Source organism: Sorex araneus, chromosome X, assembly GCF_027595985.1.
Source record: "Sorex araneus isolate mSorAra2 chromosome X, mSorAra2.pri, whole genome shotgun sequence".
In the NCBI taxonomy this organism is placed as follows: domain Eukaryota; kingdom Metazoa; phylum Chordata; class Mammalia; order Eulipotyphla; family Soricidae; genus Sorex; species Sorex araneus.
In genome coordinates this window covers 130,394,505-130,403,913 of record NC_073313.1, presented here as the reverse complement: position 1 = coordinate 130,403,913, position 9,409 = coordinate 130,394,505, and the positions used below count along the sequence as shown (strand labels likewise).

General features: G+C 43.9%; 1 protein-coding gene across 1 annotated transcript in view; it reads left to right on the top strand.

The window, feature by feature from the left end:
• The first annotated feature begins 6,112 nt into the window (after window positions 1–6,112).
• Window positions 6,113–9,409, top strand: part of PCDH11X (protocadherin 11 X-linked) — a 318,686-nt gene continuing 315,389 nt past the window's right edge. The window contains exon 1 of the mRNA XM_055122532.1: window positions 6,113–6,389. The gene's annotated coding sequence lies outside the window, so the exon portion shown is untranslated. The remainder of the gene's footprint in view (window positions 6,390–9,409) is intronic.

Genomic DNA, 9,409 nt, shown 5'->3' with positions numbered 1-9,409 from the left:
GATAAAAATGGATATGGTAAGTGTTGCCAATACTGATGTTTATTCTATGTTTTTATATGTGGGTCTATATAGATAATCAATCCTGCTTCATATTATCACTTGTCTCTATTTTAATCATTTTGCAGAGGCCTAAGAAACAATTTTATGCATTGATACATATAATATGCATTGATGCATATTCACTGTCACATATCATTGTTCATAGATTTGCTTGAGCGGGCACCAGTAATGTCTCAATTGTGAAACTTGTTACTATTTTTGGCATGTCGAATACACCACAGGTAGCTTGCTAGGCTGTGCCTTGCAGGTGGGATACTCTCGGTAGCTTTCCAGGCTCTCCGAGAGGGACCGTAGAATCAAATCCATGTCAGCCGCATGCAAGGCAAAGGCCTTACCTGCTGTGCTATCACTACAGTCCATTGATGCATATTTAATTTTATTTATTTAATTGTTAATTTTTATTTTTATTGGCTGAAGTATTATGAGTTAAATACTGTTAATGGTGATGTCATGTGTACATAGTATCCACCCCTTTATGGGTTCTTTAGGTATATTAAGTATTTCTCTAATCCATTTTTGTCACTGTCACTGTAATCCCATTGCTCATTGATTTTTTCGTGCAGGCTCCAGTAACATCTCTCATTGTGAGATTTACTATTACTGTTTTTGGCATATCCAATAAGCCACGGTTAACTTGCCAGTCTGCTGTACGGGCGTGATACTCTCAGTAGCTTGCCGGGCTGTCTGAGAGGGGCGGAGGCATCGAACACAGATCGGGATTGGCCGTGTGAAAGGCGAACACCCAAGCACTGTACTATCGCTCCAGCCCCTCATCCATTTTATGAATTGATAATATTTTTATAGATTAGGCATATTTTTTAAAATTTTATTGAATCACCATGAGATAGTTACATGCTTTCATGTTTGGGTTACAATCACACAATGATCAAACACCTATGACTCCACCAGTGCACATTCCCCACCACCAATATCCCCGGTATACCCCCCTTTCCCACCCTCCCCCTGCCTCCATGGCAGACAAAATTCCCCATACTCTCTCTCTACTTTTGGGCATTATGGCTTATAACAAAGACCCTGAGAGGTCATCATGTTTGGTTCATTATGTACTTTCGGCACACATCCCGACTGACTCCTCCACCCAACATTTTCTTAGTGATCCCTTCTCTATTCCTTCTGCCTTCTCCCCTCCACTCAAGAAGCAGGCTTCTAGCTATGGGGCAGATTAGGCATATTTTAATGTTTGTACAAACTTATGTACATATTTATAATATATATAAATTTCCACACTATCATAATTTCATTGTTATACTATTAAATGAACCCTGGTTCAAACTGAAAAACAAACACAATGCAATAAATATCTATCATAGTCTTTTCAAGACATCTTTAAAAACAGGTGCTTTTTATTTTATTTTACTTTTATTTTATTTTACATTTTGTAAGCCTCTTTGTTGTCCACTTGAAGAGAGTATCTAGGTTCTCTTTTCTACTCTGGATTCAGTCTGTTTAAATATGATTTTTAAATTTTTGGTTGGAAGGATGTGCAATTGGAAAACAAGGAGTAGTGGTAATCTTTTCAGATAACTATGGATAATATTTGATGGTATTGCCATATTTAAAATTTATTTACTATTTTGATTTTGGACCACACCATTGGTGCTTGGGGTTGGCTTCATGTGAGGCAAGCACCTTAATCTCTCTGCTATCTTTCTGGTCCCCACTATAGCTGCAATTTATTGTTTATGTTTGTGATTTTTTGGTGGGTTATTGGCCACATCTGGCAGTGCTGAGGGCTTACTCTTTGTTCTGCTCCTTGGATTACTCATAGCTGGCTCAGAAGACCATATGGATGCTGGGGATTGAACACAGGATCATTCATGTACAGATCAAGTGCCCTTTCTGCTGTACTATCTCTGTGGTCCCTATAGTTTTAATTTAAAATAAATGACAGTGTCTTAAAGTTTAATGGTAATGCAAAATGTAAAACGTTATCAATGAATATTTTAATCTCTGAACATTAAAACAGACTGGTTAATCACAAATTGGTTATATGCAGACATTTTTTTCTTGTTATTGAATCACCATGAGGTAGACAATAATCACAAACACAATCACACGATTGGGTTTCAGTCATACAAGTTCCAACACCCATCCATCCACCAGCTTGGAGGAACACTGAGGTCGCTGGTAAACATACTTTTTAACTTTGAGGACGTACATCAATTTCAAACTTTTATTAATTATAAAATTTTAAATACTCAAAATTCAAATTGCAAAAATGATTAAACACAGTTTGAGGATTGTATGCTAAAGTTTTCAACAGTGGACTGCAAATAACTTTCCCCAATTCAATTCCATTATTGAATTAATTTAATTCCCTAATACTATATAACCCTGGGCATGTTATCTAGTCTCTGTTTCCTCATTTGTTAAATGAAATACAGTCAGTAATACCTATGTAGAGTGGTTCTGAGGATTAATAGGAAAATGGATCTACTGTAGATGGGAAATAAAAGGCATTCAATCAAGTAATCCTTTCTTTGTGTAAGTATAGCGAGGTCCTTATTGATTCTTTTACTGTTAGGGCCCAGAGTTGTTGCCAGGTGTTCTGGCTTTTTATTATTTCATTGCTCATCGTGCCACTCTCAGACAAAAAAAAAAAAACAGGAAAAATAGGGGGAATATTTTCATTATTTTCATGTGAATTTCTGTCAATCCTATCAACAAACTCAGTTTCTCAAGTGATTTACTGGGTTATTGAGTTCAAATAGTGGTCTCAGTCTATAAATACTGTTTCTACTTTTCACGAGCGGGACAGAGGTGAATGGAGTTGGATATGCTTAAACACTATTAATTTATTGAATAACAATCCACACAATTGATATATCATTAAAATCATACATATAAGTAAGCAAATCTAAATGAAAACATTCATATAATTAATACAGCATTCCAAATCATATCCTCTCCTTTAGTTGACTGAAGCCACAGCCTAGGTGCTTTTAATGTGAGGTTTTATGTGTCAGATAAGCTCCACAGTGTCAGCTCAGAGTAGTTCCATCCACCCGATGCAAGGTTGGTAGAAGGGTGGAGATTTTCAGAGGTGCCATACCTGAAACTAGTTGGAGACCAGTTGGGCAGAGATGTTCTCAGTCTCAGGCCATTGGGAACAAGGTGGAGATCCAGAGCTTCATAAAACTACTCTCTAAGGAACATATTATACTGAACTACGCACTGAAAGCTAAAGTCTGTATCATGTAGTATATAAGAATCTAGACTAAATAGAAATCAATTTTGTAGTTAAATTTAGGAATTACATGCTTTGGATGGGTATTCTATTCTGTTAACTCTGTACGAATTATCTTCTGTGAACTTCAGTTTTAGAAATTGTAAAATTTGGATCAAAATTTTGGATCCTGATCCTGTCAAATGGTTACTAGAAAGGCTTCATAACATTATCCGAATCTTCCCCTGCCTTGGGTTTTAAAAAGCTTAAGAAAACAATTGGTGCATAATATGGATACTGCAAATGATTATTAGTTTGCCGAGAGTTCTTCCATGAGGTGACTGTCACAAAGTCCTGGATTAGTCACTGATCTATTTTCACTGAATTTGTGCCAGCTTCTGTAACAGAACATTATTTAGCAGTGTAAAATGTTCAATTTCTAATTTTTGGCAAAATGTCCATATTGTTTTCCAAAAATACTGGAATGATTTATGAAAGAAATCCTACCATCAACAGTGTTGTAAACCACAGTATTGTAAACAGTGTGCCTAAATTAAATAAATTTTAAAATTTTTTAAATAAATTCCAAAAAATGAGATCCAGAACCTCATAACATTAAAAAAAGTCCAAGCTGGAACACTTCATGAAGTTCTGATTTCATCTTCAAGGCATTTTCTAGCTCCTAAGAGGATAATGAATGAACAGAAAATAATGTAATAGTAAATATTTCCGTATGCCTTTTTAATTCTGAACTGCAATGAATGTTACTGATATGTGCTCAGTAGTGGTTTTATGTGCTAAAATATGAAAGAAGAAGTGAAAAAGGAATTTACAATGATGTGGTGGGAACGGATATATAGTACATCAGGTAGGGTGCTTGCTTTGATCAAGGTCTACCGGGTTTGATCCCTGACACCTCATATGCCCCCTGCCCCAGGTCCGCCAAGAGTTAATTCCTGAGTTCAGAACCAGGAATAAGTCCTGAGCGCAGCGGGTGTGGCTCCAAAACCAAAATAAATAAGTACTAAGAGAAGCTGGACCAGAAAAAGTGATGTGAGGATGGTTTGAATCAAGGTTTTAACATTTCATAACAACAGTAATTGAAAAGAAAACAGTTATGAATATGGAGAGGGACATATTGTGGTAAGTCATAAAGACGTAGCCTTTAATTTAAAAGTTATTTTAAAAAAGTAAAGCGTCTATGGAGACACTCTTACAGAAAATCAACTCATGCTAATTGCCAAAATTTCCTTCTTGATGTTCTATCTCTATGCAAATGAATTTTCCCCTTATATCCCATAAAAAGAAAGGAGAATGAAGGATGAGGAATAATACTATAGTTTTGGCACATAAAACACTATCTACTTCTTTTATTTTGGAACAGAAGCCTCCTCCTTCCCAGGAGTAAACCCTGCGCACCTCCAGGTATCGACACAAACAAAAACAAAATTTAAAATATTAAACATTAATTGTTTTTCATTTTCATTTTTTATCTTCTAGATAAATTATATAGAATTTTATCAGATTATAGATAAGCTTTTGTATTGGTTAAGTATGAGAAATGAATATCTATCCCACTGCCACGCCATGCCTGCCACACACGCTGCACCTATCTGGAGATTTAAAGACATGACCTGTTTTATTCTCATGCCTTTTAAGGACTTCTTTAAGCCAAGCATCTGAGTAGACCAGATGAGAAGAGTTTGGTTGCTTTAGCCCTCTATTTTTTCAATCTCATGACAGGGACAGGGGGATTATTCACTACTTCTGGATTACTTCACAATTCATCTTATTCACAACCCAGCCACACTGCCCAGCCTGGTTCTATTGGTCTAGGGAGACCCGGTACCCAAAGGACTGTCCCCTCCCCCTTCCCCCTTTCGTCCTAATATCATAGACTAGGCAGCCAGAGCAGCTGTCAAGCTCCAGTTTATCCTTTTTCCGCCAGGCTCCTCCCTTTCTTGCATCCTTTCCTACCTCTGAACGGTGCAGCCCACGGCCCTGGGAGTGACCTGTCCCAGGCCGTGAAGCAGCTGGACCCCACTAGAGCAGCACTAAGCCCCCGGTCTGCTTAGGCTCACTGTACTTGCTCTCTGGGGTAGTCAGAGAGATCTTCCATCCTCACTCCTCTTCCCAACAGCCTCTGGTCGATTTTTCTGAAAGACAAGAGAGGTACCAGACCCGGGTGGTACAATGAGATACATGCAGGCAGTCCTTTGGCTCCGACTGCGGGTTTGCTGGGCTCCGACCCTTATTTCCTTTAGCATTACTTAAATATCCTTTGTTAGAGAAAATGGATGCTGAGTCTGGGAAGCCAGAGGAGGCTCAAGAGAAGCACACGGAACAAGAAAAGGAAAACTTATGCAAGGTAATGTGAATGAAAACTTAACGGGGAGCCTTTAAAGAGCATCAAGGAGCGAGCGAGTGCAGCAGTGCCCTTCCAACGGGTCGGCTTTCCTCAGCAGCGTGGCCCGCCAGCCCGTGCTCAGACTACGCCTTCTCCTGCGCTCTCCAACAGTAACTTCCTAAGCTAACCTCCATATCGCCCCCAACCTTCTCCACCCCCCACCCCACCCCCGCTCTCTGTCAGCAGGGAGAACCCGCCTCAGAGCTGTGGGGGATGTGAAATACAAGAAGAGAGTGGGGACCAGAGGGGGTACTCAGCAGCGGGTGCTGCGCCATCCCCATCCCAGCAGGCGGCCCGGACACTGGCTCACTTTCCGCCCCCCCCCACCACCTCCCTTCCACTCACTCACCCCCTTCCTTTCCCCCCTTCTCCCCCTAGTCTCTAGTCCCTCCTCCTCGCCATAGAAAGGGGCGTGCTCAGCGCTGACTCCTGGCAGTTGGCGAACTGGCAGGGCGGGAGGAGCCGGGCGTCGGGGCTGCTGCTGACAGCTGCATGCCGTGCAAAGCAGGAGGCCAACCGAACAAAGTGTGCTCAGTGGCAGCGGGGAGCGGTGACACCGGGCCCCACAAGGCAGCCCCCAGAAACCCCGTAGGCCCCGAAACAGCCTCAAAACCAACTTGGACCGTTGTGGCCGTAGAGCGCTCTCCTGCAAGCGCAGTTACCGTGCAGCTGGCCCAAGCCCCTTCGGTGTTTCGCGTGCCACCTCATCGCTGCTCTTGAGGCTCCCTGCACCGGGTGAGTAGCCCTTCCGCTGCTGCTGCTGCTGCGGCATTGGAGCCCGAGTCTCTCCGGTAGTGTGGGAGGGCTTCCCGCTGGCAGCGCCTGAGGTCTTGATAGAACCGCGGGGTTGGTTAGAGGGATGCTAACCGGCTCCCCGCCTGTCCTCTTCCCTAATCCCTTCCCCGGAGAGGAGAGAAAGAGCAAACCTTGGAGGGGAGCCCGGGGGGGGGGGGGGAAATCATCCTTTGGATAATAGCACCGCTAGCTTGGCTGGGCCTTCCTGGAGGAAATTCTCACTTATGTCAGAAAAGTATCTGACGCAGGCATGTCTCTGACATTGACCATGCCAAGGGGGGCTTTCATGTGAATGAACACAACCAGCCCCAGAGATCCGGAGAGAAACTCTTTTAAGCTTGGGGCAGGGGATGTGGCCGAAATCATCACACAGCGGGCCTTGGAAGAGCGATGTGACATGAAGGGCAGTGTCCTGAGCGGAGAGCCTGCCCCCGTCCTGGCCTGCCGCTGGCCCTTCACTGCATTCTTCTCTCAGGGCCTTGGGGTTGGGAGCCCTGCCCGGCCCCCAGGAGCCCTCCCCGAGGCGCAAAGCACAGGAGAGTGCCATGTGTCATTGAAGGCGCAGGTTTCCCGGGCTATCCCCCCTGGCGCACGCCTCCCTGCCCTTCCTTCCCGCCCTACTTAGGCAGTTCTGCTGAGCCAGTGCCGGCTGCATGTGGAGGTGGCAGATGTGGACATTTCTGACTAGCTTTTGCTACAGGAAGTTCTTATAATCCTGCAGCCCAAACGCCGAGACCTTTCCTCTTTTTAGAAAGCTCTTTCGAAGAACGTATTAAACGGGGTGGCTTTCTCTTTCTGGAAAGAAAAGACTTTTAATTCCCTGATTACCTCCCCACCCCACCCCACCCCCCCTCCGCCCCCTCCCCTAATTCCTTAAGCGAAAGACATTTACCAAGAACCCAAAAACTGTCTTTGGCTGTACAGAGGAACTATTTTTTTTTTAAACCTCATCGCCAGAAAATGGCCCCTTTTCGTGAAAAGAAGTGCCTTTTAATAAGAGTCTCATCTGGAAAAGTGATTTATGAAAAGCCCATAGCTGCAAACGGCTTCTTTAGAATTTAGAAGAGTGGATTGGCAGGCAGCTTAGGTTTGGGGACAAGACTTAAACACGAGTCTTCAACAGTGAATTTTGCAGCTTCCTTTGCACTCTGTATCCTTAGAACCAGCTCATTTCTTCTCCCAAGTAGACTTTTACAGCACTATGTGGCAAGGGCCTCCTCTCTTCCAGAATGAATTGCTTGATCTTCCAAACCTGCCAGGAGTAATCCCTGAGCACAGAGCCAGGAGTACACCCTGAGCACATGCTGGGTGTGGCCTAAAAAGCAAAAAAAAAAAAAAAGAAGATTGAATTGCTTTTTGCTTCCCTGTTTAGGTGAGCTATGCAGTTAGGAATCCCTGACCTTAAGAGCTTTGTGTGAAATGCTTTGCTTATGCGCATCTTCCAGGACCCCGGAGCCTCAGCCTGGAGTGCTCTTTCAAAAGGTTAACTGAGGGGGCTGGGAATTGCAATTTGCACTACAGACAGACACACCCATAAAGCAACGACCAGAGGAAAGAAAGGCTTGGAGGCGAGGAGTTCATTTAAAATGGCCAGAGCAAAGCAACCTCCTCAGAACGAATTTAGTCCTCAGGGGCTACTCCTGTTTTAAGAAAAGTATGTTGAAGCAAATGTTTAAAAGCCGGATGAGCGGGGCATACCCACACGGGGACACCCTCGGCTCACCCCATCTCTCAAGGTGAAACTGGCGTGATTCAAAAGGAGGTGGGGAAGTACTTGCTGACACAATTTGAATGTAGTAAAAACGAACTGGAATTACATTGTCAGTCTTGATGGAACCTAACAATCTGGGCTGTCCTTTCCTGCGTGTGTGTGTGTGTGTGTGTGTGTGTGTGTGTCTGTGTGTGTGGTAGGGGGATGGTGGGTAGGAGAACATCTGAAAGAAAGTCTGATAGAATGTTGTATGTTTTCCCTTTGTCTTTGTGCTTCATTGAAGAAAATGAGAACAGTGTGCTGGCAGTCTTGATAAAACTGAGAAATGGGCATGAGAAGATCTAAACATTTCTTTCTTCCTCTGCTAAATTAAGAATTGCCTCATGCAGCTTAGGCAGTACAGGGCCAACAGCCTCTGCCATGGTGTCGCGCTTGCCAAGAGGGAGCGCCTCGGCCAGCAAGGCCAGAGAACCTTGTTCTCCAGTTCCCTCAGTACAGGCAGCTCCTCCTGGCCACACCGCCTGGCCTGGAGAGGCTCAGTGGGCCGACTGGAGGGCCAGCTGCAAGTTACAGACCACAGTGCACACACCTCCTTTCCTTTGGTTCTCTTTCAGCAAGGGCAAGCCAACTCTCTGCCCCTCCTTGCACTTTATTTGTCCCCTCAAGTTGCTCAGAGGTGCTTAAGGAGGAAGGCACTGCGGTTCATGTGAGGAATGTTTCTTTTGAGTCCCAGGATCAAACGCAAATATGAGGTCTTCTGAAATTCCTTCCCTCCTGCAACCGCTTCTGTCCCACTTCTTTTCAGTTTGCACGCCCCTGCTTATGAAATATGCACATTATAGAAGGCAAGTTCTTCGGATGAAATAGTAATAGTCACTCATGTTAGGTTTCCACTGTTTTCTTTGATACCCCAGTACTAACAAAGGGGAACGTGCAGAACAGCTAAAATCCCCTGCGATTGTCTCTGCTTCTCCAACAGTGCAAACTCCCTAGAAGGCATAAAAAGGGTCAAATAACCAAAGGAAAAAAAATGCCCTAGGGGAGGGGGCGATGGAACTTCAAAGCACTGGGTGGGGAGTGACCTTGACAGAAAGAGAGTACAGGAAATTGGGAGTTGGCTGGGGGAGGGTGGGGGTGGGGAACACTAGCAGCTGTTGGGGGCAGGGGAGAAATCACCTTGCTCAAGGCTAGCTGGCACTTCTAACAACCAGCTTGTCAAATTGAGAAAATTCCTGAACAGGATTTTACA